This window comes from Magnolia sinica, chromosome 14, assembly GCF_029962835.1.
Source record: "Magnolia sinica isolate HGM2019 chromosome 14, MsV1, whole genome shotgun sequence".
Lineage (NCBI taxonomy): Eukaryota > Viridiplantae > Streptophyta > Magnoliopsida > Magnoliales > Magnoliaceae > Magnolia > Magnolia sinica.
Window position 1 is genome coordinate 50,920,595 of NC_080586.1, and position 15,976 is coordinate 50,936,570.

General features: G+C 42.2%; 1 non-coding gene across 1 annotated transcript; it reads left to right on the forward strand.

The window, feature by feature from the left end:
• The first annotated feature begins 12,396 nt into the window (after positions 1–12,396).
• LOC131226473 (small nucleolar RNA R71) lies at positions 12,397–12,503 on the forward strand. Its single transcript, XR_009161855.1, has one exon. It is a non-coding gene; the product is annotated as a small nucleolar RNA R71 (small nucleolar RNA).
• The last annotated feature ends 3,473 nt before the right edge of the window (positions 12,504–15,976 follow it).

A 15,976-nucleotide genomic window follows, 5' to 3' on the forward strand; every position in this document is an offset into this window, starting at 1 on the left:
CGAACAGAATGGACGGCGTGGATTAAACACATACAACAAGGTGGGGCCTACGGGGTTAACCCTTCCCAAAAAATAATTTTTTTCTTGCTGCTGCCATAGTACACCCACTGTCAACTCACCCTTCACTGTTTGGCAACGCCCAGCGTCCCTGGACGCTAGACGATTGGGTCACACATATATTTAAGGTGGGCCGCACCCACAGACATGTTATCAGGGTGGGCCACCAAATGGTTGGATGGCGTGGGTAATCCATACATCAAGATGGGGTTCATCCGGGTGGGCCATGCAACTTCATCATCACAAAAAAGATGGGAAAGAGAGAGAGAGAGGGACGGGACACGTGTGATGGAGGGCTCTGCCACTATGAGCCCTCCCTTGCATTCAATCATACATCAAGTGGGTCCCAATACATGTGGGCCCATCAAACCGAAAATCAATGGGGGAGATCTTTTCTCCACCAAATGTAAGGTCTAGATGACCCTATCCGTACAAGGAAAATAAACATCATGATGGGGTCCATGGAGAATGGCCCCATCATGGAATGATCATGAGGATTAAGGTGGGCCATCGGCCACATCTTAGGGTCCAAAGTGAGATCCATACCATTGATTGGTAGGCCTCACTTGGCCCATCATAAAAATATGAAACTAGCCTATAGAAGCAGCCACCGTTCAATCTTCTTGGTCCATTGGAAAGCCGGTCCTCTTATGCTCCACTTTGATGGAGGGTGATGAGTGATGAATGGCTAGGATAAAGGATTTTGGGATGGTAAGGTTGGCCACACAACTCACACTTTTTCTCTCATGGAAGAGCTTGGACGTGTGATGCTTGTTGCTTGAGAATGAGGGAGATGAGAAATGTAAGAGAGATGAGAAAGATGAGAGATGTGTAATGGATGTGAGTGATGGGTGAGGTGATGGTGTACTTGACATGTATGGGTGTGTAAGAGAGAGGGTGAGAGGGAGTTGACTTGGTGGTTGCTTGACTTGGGAAGAAAGAAAGCATGGGTTGTATGTACTTGATATGAGGTGATTGATTGATTGATTGATTGATGGGACATATTGTAGAGATTCTCTTGGGATTACAAATGCACGGCGTTTTCTTCGAAATAAACGCCGGCTCACAACTCTTAGCCAGGGTATCGGATCAGTGCACGAGACGCGGCATCGAAACTGTGGTGACGGTGCGGTCGCAATGGTACAAGTCTAAGATTAAGCTGACTCAAATCTACGGGATACGACTTAGGGTCATGTGCAAACATTGATTATAGGTCGCGAATTGTCGGACTTCGACGGGAAAGATCGCGAGAGTCGATGGAACAATACGGACTAGGATAAGGGCCTTATAAGAGCATCCTAGGAACTCCTATTTATAGTTGGGGAACTCCAACTTTTGCACTGAGTTAAAAAAGTTCAGAAACCACCTCAAATTTACGCAGTTCGCGAAAAATCTGCATAATCTCCGACTAGTCGAATCAGAGCTCGGGCTAGTTGAAGGACAAGTTCGACTAGTCGAGCCTAATCTTCGACTAGTCAAATTTTGCATGAATTTAAAAGATAATGTTGCTGGAGTTCAAGCCTAATTTTCTCGGGCTAGTCGAATTTCACTTAAATTTTCAGGATTCCTTTTCTTCGCATCAAATCTTCGATTCTCTTCATTCCTTACTTGGTTTTCTTGGATCTTTGGCATGTGAATTCTTCAATCTTGGTCTCGTAAAATCCATCCCTTGCCATGGTAATTCTTGAGCATCAAATACATATTTTTAGCATTCTTTTCAATCCAAGCTCTCAGATTCACCTTGCAACACAAACATGTGTAATATACCATTAAGCATTATCATGTTCATAAAACTAAGATATAAATAGGGGAGAATATACAATATTTGACACTCAACACACTCCTCAACCAGCATTTTGCTAGTCCCAAGCAAAACATATGTGACATAATCTTCAATTCTCAAAGTTCGAACCTTTTTTCAGAAATTGATCCTTTGTGCAATCAAGTATGCATGAGTAGAGTTAAGACGAGAAAGTGGGATTCTAAAAACCTAGAGCCGAATCACTTAAGAAATCAATTAAATAAGTTCTTTTTCAATTACTACAGAGCATAAGTTCATATATTAAGTTTTTCAATGTGCTTAGTGCAAATCAACTTTCTTCCCATAAGAATATTATTATTTCATAACGTTAGTCATGTTCATGATATCAAGATTAGTTGAAACCAAGTACTGATTCTGAGCTTATCCCATTTTCCTTCTTTTCCCAGTTTTTTATTTTATATCAATGGTCCCTTTTTATTCATTATTTTCAGACTTTACATTCTTTTCATTCTTTTTCATTATTTTCCATCATATATGACCTTTTTGTCAATCTCATTGTTTTTTAACTAGTTCTTTTCATCTTTTAAGGTGGATAAATTCTCCAGACTGAATTCTCAACATCTATCAATGATTTACATACTAACCATTAGAAATTCTTACGTAATCACAGAAAGCAAATTAAATGTGTCTTATAATTTAGATCAGTCATGATATTTAAAACTTTCTCTTAATCAATTGAGTGCAAGAACTTAAGTGATAGTATACTTGGTTGATCAAACTCCAACAATTCAAAGTTCAATCTCAATCTTATCATACTCAAAACATTCTTAAGTGCACGAACTATCATCTTTCAAAAGGTTTTGAATTTGAAAAATTGAAAATTACTAAAATTTTTGCTCAAAGACTAAGAAAATGCTAATTAGTTTACCTAATCCACACCCGCAACCTAAAATCTACATTGTCCTCAATATAAAAGATATAAGCATGCAATATAAATGAGACAACAAAAATAATGGATAAGTGATGGAAAGGTAGTACCTGAAGAAGGTGAATTGCAGTTCTTTCAAAGTTCTCAATGTGAAGATGGGTTAGCACAACGACTAAACATTAAAAGCAAACTATCATAATCCTAAATCATATGGAAGCAATAAACCTAACTACACTTCCATCAGACTAGGAGGTCAGTCCTGGTAAAGAGGATCAATCAGAGGTATGGACATATCCTCTGAATCAAACTTCTCAACAAATGGCTTTAAACGGTGTCCATTCACTTTGAAAACATTGTCATTGTTCAGATTCTTTATCTCGATAGCCCCATGAGGATAGACATTAATAACAGTGAAAGGGTCAGTCCAACGAGAGCGAAGTTTACCCGGAAAAAGGTGTAACCAAGAATTGTACAGGAGTTCTTTTTGACCGGTTAAGAATGATTTCCAAATGATGTTCCTGTCATGGAACACCTTCATTTTGTCCGTGTAAATTCTCGAGTTCTCATAAGTGTTATTCCGGATTTCCTCAAATTCATTTAACTGAAGTTTGCGCAGCGAGCCAGCATTGTCCAAGTTAAAGTTTAAATTTTTAATAGCCCAGTAGGCTCTATGTTCCAACTCTACAGGTAAGTGGCAAGTCTTCCCATAGACGAGTCTAAAGGGAGACGTTCCAATGGGGGTCTTAAATGTTGTACGGTATGCCCATAAACCATCAGTTAAATAGATTGACTAATCCTTGCGTCAAGGTTAACTGTCTTTTCCAATATTTGTTTAATTTTCCTGTTGGAAATTTTGGCTTGCCCGCTTGTCTGCGGGTGGTTATGGAGTGCTCACTTCATGAGAGATGTTGTATTTCTTCATTAAATTCTCAAATGGCCTATTATAGAAGTATGAACCTTCATCACTAATGATGGCTCGGGGTGTTCCAAATCGGGAAAGGATGTTTTCTTTTAGGAATCGAATGACTGTATGATGGTCATTGTTCTGGCATGGAATCGCTTCGACCCAAAGGATTGGGGGAATGGTCCCATGAAATCGATGCCCCAAGAATCAAATGCTTCAATCAACAAAATAGGATTCAATGGCATCATATTTTGACTGAAAAATGCTCCCAATTTCTGACAACCCTCACAAGCCTCGCAAAACTCATGAGTGTCCTTGAACATAGTGGGCTAGTAAAAGCCACACTGCGGAATTTTGGCCGTGGTCTTTTTAACAGAAAAGTGACCACCATAGGCCTGGGAGTGACAAAAGGATATGACACTTTGGTGTTCACTTTCTAGTACACATCTCCTTAGAATTTGGTCTGGACTGTATCTGAACAAATATGGATCGTCCCAGAAGAATTTACGTACCTTGGTGAAGAATTTTCTTTTACTTGCACAGTCCAATGTATCGGTGTGAAACCTGTAGCAAGATAATTTGCAATATCAGTAAACCAAGGTAGTTGGGAGAGTTTGAACAATTGTTCATCAGGGAACATGTCGTTTATGGGTGTCATCTCAAGGGGATTAGGGAGATTAAGTCTCGAGAGATGGACTGCCACTACATTCTATACTCCCTTTTTGTCATTTATTTCTAAATCAAATTCCTGGAGTAGAACGATCCATCTTATCAAGTGGGCCTTAGCATCATTCTTAGAAAGAAGATATTTCAGCACCGCATGATCAGTGTAGATGATGATCTTGGATCCGATCAAATAGGACCTAAATTTTTCCAACGTGAACACTACGGCTAAGAGTTCTTTTTTCGTAGTAAAGTGGTTCATTTGGGCAGAGTTTAGAGTTCTACTTACATAATGAATAATGTAGGGCTTCTTCTCTTGTCTCTGGCCTAATACTACCCCAATAGCATAGTCGGATGCGTCGCACATGATCTCAAAAGGGATGCTCCAATCGGGTGGCTGCATGATAGGTGCGGTAGTTAACATGCCCTTGAGCTTAGTAAAAGCTTCCTGACATTATTCAGTCCACTCGTATGGTATATCCTTTTGAAGTAAATTATATAAAGGACGAGAGAGGTAACTAAAGTCCTTTATGAATCACCTGTAGAATTTGGCATGTCCTAGGAAGGATTGCACGTCGCGTATGCTTTTGTGAGGTGGTAGGTTAGAGATGAGATCGATTTTGGCCTTATCCATCTCAATTCCCTTGGATGAAATTATATGTCTAAAAAAAATAATTCCCTTGGGAACCATGAAATGGCATTTCTCCCAATTCAAAACCAAATTCTTCTCCTCACATCGCTTCAACACACATTTAAGATTCTTCAAGCACTTGTTGAAGGATGGACCAAATATAGAGAAGTTGTCCATGAAGACCTCTAAATATTCCCCTACTATGTCAAAAAAAAATACTTAATATGCATTGTTGAAATGTGGCAAGGGCATTACACAGTCCAAATGACATTTTTCGATAAGCGAAGGTCCCATAGGGACATGTGAATGTTGTCTTCTCTTGATCTTTAAGGGCTATCTCTATCTGATTGTAGCTCGAACACCCTTCAAGGAAGCAGTAATAAAAATGACCAGCTAACATTTCCAAGATTTGGTCAATGAAGGGTAAGAAGAAGCGGTTTGTCACGCCCCAGACTTGGTAACCGGACTCACAAGGAACCCGATGGCCGGTTCTGGCCGCAACAGCCTTCGTAGTACCCCATTCTCGGCTCCTGAGGCAGATTCCGATCCTGGGATCCTACAAGGAGGATTTCCATAACAGTATAATCATTCCAATATGAGCATACCCAAGATCACAGCAAGTATATCTGAGAATAACAAAGGGCACACACCACAAAATCCACTAAGAATTTGAACTCTTACATGTTTACATCAGACCCAAAAGGACATACATTAGATAATAGGAAAAGAGAGAGAAATCAACAACACTTGAGTCCTCAAACTCAACTCTACTCCACGCTCTGCCTCTACGACCCCTGTAGAGGATCACCTGCACGCATCAATCGTGCATAAGCTTATAGAAGCTTAGAGGGTGGTGAAAGTGTGTGTCAATGGTGTATAGAAGAATAACAGGAGGTACAAGGAAAGAAACATGCTTAATGAAAATATCACTAGCCTTACCAAGGCTTATCATGAATACAATGCAATGAGTACTAGACGTCATACCAAGGCAATGCATAAAGGGCTTATAAGGCCAATGCTAATGCGATGCAAGTAATGGCAGTGCTCATATCCAAACCACATGTCAAGTATATTTTCAATCATAAGAAAATCACCGGGGTCTATTACACTGCTGAATGACTGCTGCTCTACAGACCTATATAGTCAAACGAGCATAAGAGACCTCAATACCTGCCTCTGGACAGCCAATCACTAATAAGGCCTGACGGTAGCGGACCCATTTCACGAGCTAGTCAGACTCAGCCTAATAATGCCCTCCCTCACAGGCGGATAAGGCCACATCCCTATCCAACCAACTACACGATAGTGGGAGTCACGGCCTACAAGTGTAAGGCCTTCGTGCGCTCATGTTGCCACCCGGTCACGGCGTTGGAGCTGATCCTTGGTACCATGGAAGTTTTGAGAATTTCACCCATGGGCATCTTATGCACCTAGTATGCTTAAACATCATTTCTGGTGTCCATACGTCCAGCCACCCATAAATATCCTTGTGGAGGCAAGGCCCTAATGAAGCGAGGGTGGATGTCGATCATACTATACAATGTCAGATGCATGAATCACACAAACAGCCATGCATCATACCTAAACATCTAACGTGATCAGAGGGAAAAACTCCATCCCTCACAATATCCTGCCCAATGGCATAACCATGACCAATTCACATCTCAGCCAGCATGCATATGATGCGTATGGGAGTGGGCCATGAAGGTGAACAAAATACCAATGCGATGAAGATGTTCTCCCCTCCCAACTGGTAGGGTCTAGGTACTTAGACAGTTTCCTAAAAGGAACAAACCCTCTAGTGGGGGCCCAATAGCCTGGGGTAGCCCACGAGACTAGATAGATAATGGCATGAGCCTAAATAGTAAGAATGGGCCTAGCAATGGTCTATGGTGGACCTTTAACCACCCGTAGAAGCAAGGATGGGCCTAACAAGGGCCTAGAGGGGCACATCAAGGTGGGCATTCAACCACCATTGTCCCCTGAAGGTGGCCTAATAATAATCTGCCAAGGATCAAGGCCCATGGCCCGAGCATCACCATAAGAAAGAGATGGGCAGCTATATACATATAGATACATCACATGTTGGGCCTCGATAAAGTGGCCCAAAGCTACACATAATTCATAGGTCCAATAGGGGCAATATACAGCCAAATCCACATGTAATAATATGGGCCCATAAGGAAGGTTAGGGCCTAAACATAAGGGCCACCAAGTCCATTCATTGTGGTGGGCATAGTGGGCAGCCCATTACTCCAACACATGGGCGAGAATCGTATTCAAGATAAGCAAGTTGGGCCTTACAGCCTAGCTCAAGAATTTAGTTATTTTGGTGGGGAACCAAGGGCCTAACCCCTCATACATTCCAGCCCACTATCCCAACAAAATACCATGGAGAATACATCCTAAGGATCCACTGGGCCTATTAAAAGGGTTCCAACCCATTGGGCCTACAAACTACCAAAAAAAAAATCTGGTTAAGGCTAGCCCACAACATCACCAAAAAGGTGGGCCTTAAGGGGCACTAATTAAGCTTAAAAATTTCTAAATAAAGAAGGGAAAGAGTGTATGCAACACTCCCTTAAATCTGGTGGGCCACATCAGCTCCAGAAAGGTCAACCATGCAGTAAAATTTGGGCCCCTTGCTGGAATTCCAGCCCACCCATTTCCTGGGCCTACTAGAGTCCAAAAATTTATTTAATATAAATGGGTTACTGACCTATGGTGACCCACACATATTACAATGGGCCCCACTAGATGAATGGAGTGAATACAACACGTCTAGGTGGGCCCACAAAGTAGGCTGGATGGCCCGTCAAGGCTGGATGCCCCAACCTGCGCGTCCCTACCTGGTGGGACACTCCAGGACACACCACGGTCAACTCGAATGTTTGTTGGATCTGAAATTTTTTAGAGTGATACTTTCATAGGTAGGACACACCCCTAAAAAATTTCAAAATTTTTGGATATTCTTAAGTATTTTAATTAATTTAAATAATACAGTCTATCCAGAAAATCGGACTGACCTGGATGTCCCAATATGGGGGGCCAGTCCAGCCCTTACCACGATGTGCACAGGAGTCCATTGGCCCTAAAATTTGGTAGGTGAGTCCTAAAATGAGAAGGTCATACCTCCACAAATTTCATAATTTTTTTATATCTAAAAATATTTTAATTCATTTAAAGAAATCAATCTATCCTGAAAATCGAACTAATCTGGACACCATATTATAGTGGTCCGGTCCAGCCACCACCATGGTGTGTATAGGTGTCCATTGGCCGCAAAATTTTGTAGGTGGGTCCTACCATGAGTGGACCACCTCTTTAAAAAATTTCATAATTTTTGGATACTCATAAGTATTTTAATTAAATTAGGAATTACAATCTATCCAGGAAGAGATGTTGCTGTCCATGCATTGTTTACCCAATAAGGTGGGCCCAAACTTCATCCAGGAGGGGGAAAATGGAGGTTTAGTAATTTTTTTCTCATAAAACACAGTTGGGTGGGGTCCATAAAAGTGGCCCACCCCTCACAGAAACCAAGCTGAGGTGCATGTTTTCCCTCCATACATGTGGGCTGGACAGCCCAACAAGGCGGACCGCCCACCCCTATGGGCCTCCCTTTTTGGGTACCATTTCATGGGCCATCTGAGGTATGACCCACCAGACCTTAAGGTGGGGTCCACACCTTCTCATTACACCCCATAATTATAAATAAAATAATGGAAATCATGATCCAAAAATCCATGCCAAACATTAAACATGACAGTCCATGCAACAGTCTAAATTTTTAGACAGCAATACATGGCTGGACACATCAGCCTATATCTCAATAATCTCAGCCATAAAAGGGGTGTGTGGCCTTCCTTAGTAGGCCCCACATATGTCCAGATCACAGACTAAGACTAGGACACTTGCATGCATTGATTAAGGTGTCTAAGGCTCATGGAGTTGGGTGGTAAGGGCGTCCCACCTTGCTGGATTATTTTTTTTTAAGGAAATCCTAGGCCCACTAAATGGGCCACACACACATCATCATTCACACATCAGGGGAAAGAGAAGAAAAAAAAGTAATCCGGCCATGGGGGTAGGGCCTCGCCACTAATGGGCCCTCCCAAGAGTCAATCTCAACCATATAACAATGTTACCTGAACATGCAACATTAAACTAATGCATGCATGATCTATGACTAGAATGGGTGGTTAAGATGTCATCCCAACATGACTTCTAGATGCTCTTAAAATAAGGTGGATGATACAATACATCATGATAGGGTCCATGGAGAATGGCTCCATCATGTTTCATGATATGCATGTAGGATGGGCCAAAAGGCCACACTATGAGGTCAAATGGGGTCCCCACCATGGATTGGTGGGCCCCATATGATCCACACAAAAGAAATAAGAAGATTTAAAGGTAGAAAATCAGATCAGAAAGATCATAGTTACCAACTTGTGATCTCACTCCCAAACTTCTACTCCATGAAGCTCTTGGAGTAAGGAATGGATTTCAATGGTGGAGATCTAATTCAAATGGAGGGATTAGGAGTATGATGGGGGTAAATGGGCTGGAGAAGAGAGAAAAAAATGGACGTTGGAGAGGGAGGAATTGCTAGCTATGAGAAGAAAATGAGAGGGAAGGAAAGATAAGGAGAGAGAGAGAGAGAGAAGCCATTATGAGTTTGTAAGAAAGTAATGATGGCTATGGGTGAAAATTACTATGTTGTAGGTTTTAGACTAGACTTGGGTAGTGAATTGAGTGGGTAGTGTCATTCCATAGATTATGTAGTGTGTGTGTGTGTAGTGTGTATGGGGACTTGTGCCATGGAGGTGGTCCTCATGCATTTGCACAAAAATGGGCCACACGATCAAGGGCCATACTATGAAATGCTCATAACTTTTGATCCATAAGTCAGATGGACGCACAAGACATGTCGTTGGAATCGCAACGACGATGCGAACAAGGTGGCATAGGTCTCGGGTTGATCCGAGTCGGGTCTATGTGACCGAACTCATGGATGACCACATACACTATCCGAGGGTCGCGGGTTGTTGGGATTCGACCGGTAGGACCGTGAGACCATGATGAACAAGATGCATACTCACACACACATGCACACGTGCGAACTTAGGTCGAGTCTCACATGGTCCTTCCTCATGATGGAATTCAATTTTCTGTAGTCAATGCACATTCTCCAATCAGTAGTAACTCTAGTTGTCACGAGTTCATTGTTAGCATTGGCTACTATGGTGATTCTGGATTTCTTAAGAACCACCTGAGTTAGACTCACCCATTGACTGTCGGAGATAGGGTATATAATACACACATCCAACAATTTAAGTACCTCTCCTTTAACCACTTCTTTCATATTTGGATTGCGTCGACGTTGTGGTTGTCGGGAGGTTTTCGCATTATCCTCAAGATGAATGCGGTGAGTACAAATCAAATGATCGATTCTCTTAAGATCCGCAATCAACCATCCAAGGACTCCTTTATGTTCAATGAGAGTAGCGATAAGCATGCTCTCCTACTCTTGCTCAAGGTGGAAAGAAATCACCATCGGATATGTCTCATCTTGACCTAAGTAGACATATTTAAGATTAGTGAGCAAAGGTTTAGGTCAAGCTTCGGTGCTTTGAGGCTAGACGGTAGGGGCACTACATCGGTTTGGGGTAATTTCTCAAATTGTGGCCTCCACCGGTTAACTTCAAGCACCGGTGTAGTATCAAGCATGGCATTTGTCTACCTAATAGTGTCATCATCCAAATTGGGGGAGTGTGCCAAGCATGTCTCCAGAGGTTCAGACGATAAGGTCATCAGAGCTCTATCTTCCATGAAACAGTCTATCATATTAATGTTGTGGGCCTCGTCATCATCCTCTGCCTATATACTCATGTTAAAGAAGATATTGAGCTCCAACGTCATATTTCCAAAAGAGAAATTCATGACCTTGTTCCTACAATTGATGATAGTGTTAGATGTAGCAAGGAATAGGTAGCTAAGTATGACAGGGATTTCAGGGCTCATGTTTGTGATGGCCTAAGTATCCAAAATGATAAAATCTACTGGATAGTAAATTTATCAACTTGGACCAATACACCCTCAATCATCCCTCTTGGTACACGAACTGAGCGATCAGCAAGTTGTAATGTGGTCCGGGTGGGTTTTAATTCACCTAAACCCAGTTGTTCGTAAACTAAGTAAGGGATCATATTTACGCTCGCCCCCAAGTCAAGAAGTGCATTCTCAATTTGGTGATTCCCAATTATACAAGTGATAGTTGGGCTACCAGGATCTTTATATTTTTAGGGCACATTTTTCTTGAGGATGGTGCTCACTTTTTCTGTCAGGAAAAATTTTTTTTAATACTTTGCCGTCTCTTGGTTGTGTATAAGTCTTTCAGAAATTTAGCATATGAAGGAATTTGTTTCACAGCATCTAGAAGAGGGATGTTGACCTTTACTTGTTTCAACACCTCTAGAATATCCTGTGAGTTGGCTAGAGTTTTGGTGCAATCAACTACTGGGGGAATGGAGCAATTGGCTTGCTTTGAAGTTCCGGTTCTAATCCATGTGGAGCAATACTAGGTCTATTATTAATGTCTTCTTCTAGGTCCTTCAACTTTTTAGCCCTTACTGGAATAGTTTTCTCAATTGTTTTTTCACTCCTAATAGTGATGATAGACTTGGCTTGCTTCATTTGATTTGAAGAGCTTGGGTCACTAATTTCGTATTGCTGTTTAGGATTGGGGAGAGTTTTAGCTAGAAGGATCCCTTTCTCCATAAGCGCAACGCATGAGTCTATCTTTTATATAACCTTTGTAAGTTCTTGTAAGGCTTGGAGAGTACTTTGTTAGATGAGCTCTTGAGTTTGAGTGGGATTTTGAACCGATTCCTCTTAAGGTTTCCCTTAATTAAAGAATTGGTTATGGATTCCTTGAGAAGTAGCAATTTGTCCATTCCTCCAACTAAAGTTTAGATGATTTCTCCCACTCGAATTGTATGTGTTTGAAGTGGGTCCTTTGAAACGCCTTTGGTAGTTGTTCACGGCATTCGATTGCTTATTCAATATTTCTTAAAAAGTAGGTATTGTAGGATAATTTTCAGTTGTATGAACGTTACAAGTGCAAATACCGCAAACAACTTCCTTAGCCTTATCCTTCTTGAGTTTCATGCCCTCAATTTTTCTTGTGAAATTAGCCACTTTAGCATTGATATCTTCCTCTTTCAATATACATATTCCACCCCTCCTTTGATTGAGTAGGCTTAGAAGAGTCGCTAGGTCTTCATGAGATGTCCCATGATTGTGCGTTTTCAACAAGTTTGTCATAATAATCCCACACATCATCAACATCTTTGTTCATGAATTCCCCATTGCACATTGTTTCGACCAATTGGCTCATGGAAGATGTCAATCCATCATAGAAACTGTTTGTTATACGCCACGTTTCAAAGCCATGTTGTAGGCATGAACTAACAAGATCCTTGAACTGCTCCCAACATTAAAAGAATGTCTCATACTCCTTTTGGGTGAAGTTTATGATTGAATTTTTGATGGTGTCCGTCTTATAGTATGGGAGAATTTCTTTATGAACTCCCTTGTCATGTCGTTCCATCTGCCAATGGATTGTGGATGTAGTGAATGCAACCACATCTTAGCCTTTTCTTTTAATGAGAAGGGAAAGAGTTTCAGCATGATCGTGTCCTCTAACACATTAGGAAAGCATAAAGTGGCTATTATCTCATCAAACTCTCTAGGAGGAGATACTTGAGGCTTTTATGGTCTGAAAAGAGCTCGAACTTCACCCCATACAGATAGTATATCCAAATCTTCAATGCAAAGACAATTGCTGCCAACTCGAGATCATGCGTGGGGTAGTTCTGCTCGTGAACCTTAAGCTGACGAGATGCATAAGCTACAACCTTTCCATGCTGCATTAATACGCAACCAAGCCCAATACGTGAAGCATCAGTATATACCACAAATCCCTCACCTCCAAAGGGAAGGGTGAGGACCGGTGGTTTCGTTAGGCAAGTCTTCAACTTTATGAATGCTCGCTCATAGGCATCGCTCCATACAAACGGTGCTCCCTTACAGGTCAACTTGGTCAGCGGGGCAGCAATGCGTGAAAAACCCTCAATAAAATGCCGGTAATAGCCCGCTAAACCAAAGAAATTCTGAATCTCAGTGGCGTTAGTGGGTTGCCTCTACTGCAACACTGCCTCGACCTTCGAAGGATCGACCTTCACTCATTCTCAAGCGATCACATGCCCGAGGAACTTCACCTCCTCCTGCCAAAATTCACATTTCTTTGACTTGGCATATAACTGGTGCTCACGCAGTCTATAGGATTATCTCTAAATGTTGCTCATGCTCCTCCTGGGTCCTCAAGTAAACCAAAATATGATCAATGAATACGACAACGAACTGATCCAGGAACAAGCGGAAGACTTCATTCATCAATTTAATGAAAACTGTTGGTGCGTTAGTCAATCCAAACGACATGATCAGAAACTCAAAGTGACCATAGTGGGTCTGAAAAGCTATCTTTGGGATATCCTCTTTTCGAACTCGCACCTGATGATACTTGGATCTCAAATCTATCTTTGAGAAGTAATGTGCTTCTTGCAACTGATCAAACAGGTCATCTATCCTCATGAGTGGATATTTATTCTTGATAGTGACCTTATTGAGCTCACGGTAGTCCATGCAGAGACTCAATGATCCATCCTTCTTCTTCACAAAAAGCACTGGTGCACCCCATGGAGAATTGCTTAGATGAATAAATCCCAATTCACGTAACTCATCTAATTACTTTTATAGCTCATTCAACTCCATCGGTGCCATACGATACGGGGCCTTCGAGATTGGTGCGGTACCAGGCTGTAGATTAATACAAAACTCCATAACCCTCCTAGGCGGTAACCCGGGAATCTCCTAAAAGACATCTGAAAAGCCGCAAATGATTGACAGTTGATCGATGCGCACTACTAATGCTCCTCCTGCACGCAAGCCATAAGTGCCTCTAATGGCCCTTCTCTAGGCACTGCAACATACTGAAACTGTGGTTGGCTGGGAATATTGAATATGACTGCCTTCTCGAAGCAATCTACATAGCATGATACATGACCAACCTATCCATTCCTAAAATTACATCGAACTCAGTCATTCTTAGCACGAACAAATCGGCTGGCATCTCAAACTCCCCCACATACACAGGACAAGATGGGCACACTAGGCCTAAAATTGCAGACTCTCCTAAGGGCGTTGCAACTAACAACCCTTCCTTAACTTCTACTATAGGAAAATCTAAGGCATGCATAAAATCCTCATATATAAAGGAATGAGAAGCACCAGAATCAAATAAAGTCCTAACAAGAGTCGAGGATACGACAAGAATACCTTCCACTACGTCTCTAGAGGACTGAGGACCCTCTCCTGTAGTGCATAAACATGAGTTGAAGCTATCTAAGGAGGTGCGTGTCCCCTCTATTGGCGATGTTGCTGGTGTCTTGGATGTTGTCTCTGCTACTGTTGTGGTCTTGGCAGTGGATGTTGAGGCCTTAGATATTGTGGTTACTACGGCTGCGACTGCTATTGTTGGGACTAAGGTGCAGGCCTTTGTTGAAATGGAGCTCTCTGTTGCTGGCTGGGGCATTAACGACTCATATGCCCAACTCCTCCGCACCAAAAACATGATCCTCCAAATGATCTATGGGTTAGTGCAGCTGATGCTTTGGGGTAGGTCTGACTGCCTGCCTCTTTTGGGCATGCCACAGCCCACTCTGTTGAACCTTCCTCTTCCCCTTTCCGTCTCTCCTCTGGTCTTTGTCCCTCAACTGGTTCTCAAGGTCAACCTCAATTACTAATGCTAGATCCACTACCTCATCATATGTCAGAAGCTTCTGCGCTACTACGCGGGATCGAAGCACACCCCGCCACCCCTGCTCAAATCTTCGGGCCTTCAAGTCATCATCCGCAATCAAGTGTGAAGTAAACCTGGACAACTCTACAAAATGGGTCTCATATTGGGCCACAGTCATTTCGTCCTGCTAAAGTGTCTCAAACTCTTTTGCCTTCTTTTGTCGAACACTTCTCGGAGAGTACTTCTGCTTGAACCAGTCACAAAATGCACTCCAGTTCCACACAGTACTAGGTTTTACCGATCGGGAAACCAACTCCCACCATTGCTCTGCCTTCCCCTCAAGTAGGAAAATGGCTAGGGTGACCTTCTATTCCTCTGTACACCCCATCACAGTAAAAATCTTCTCCAACTGAGCTCTCAACGTATCTGCAACCATCGGGTCCGGCTCTCCTCTGAAACTTGGGGGATTCATACGCCGAAACTCTTTCAACAACGTGCCTATATTTTCCTGGGCAGAAGGTGCAGAACCTTCAGTCGAACGCTGCTCCTAGTGCTCCATCCACGACGTCATACTTGTAAAAAAATCCTCAGATTGATTAAGTGTCATTGGGGGTGATCGGAGCTTGTTGGGTCGCTGCAGCTCGAGTCTGGGCCCTACGCGGCAGCATGATCTACAAAGGAGATGAAGGTTCTCATTTTAGGAAGAGCCCTCGCACTTTACGCACACGTTAGGGTGCCAAGAATAGTTTTCTAGGTTTTCCAGTAGTAATTCTTATCCTTGGGTAAATTCTCAAGACGGGGATCCTAAATTCACACCTCTAAGTTCGTTAAAACTAGAATCCTGCATCAATCTAAGTTCTCAAACCAGGAATCCTAGATTCATATCTCTAGATTCATACAAATTAGGGGTACTAATAGCATATAGGTTCTCGATCAATGACGGTGGGAGACCTAGTTTAAGTTCTTTTATGTTTTTCAGCTGCTAACTTTACTCGTAAGTGATCCTAAATCTTATGCTCTGATACCACCTTCTATCACGCCCCAAATTCAAGAACGGACAGCTTCCATAATGCCCCAAATCAAGCACTCGACTTCCATACACCAAGTCCCAAGTTCGGCGCACCACAAGGAAGATTTATATATATATATATATATATATATATATG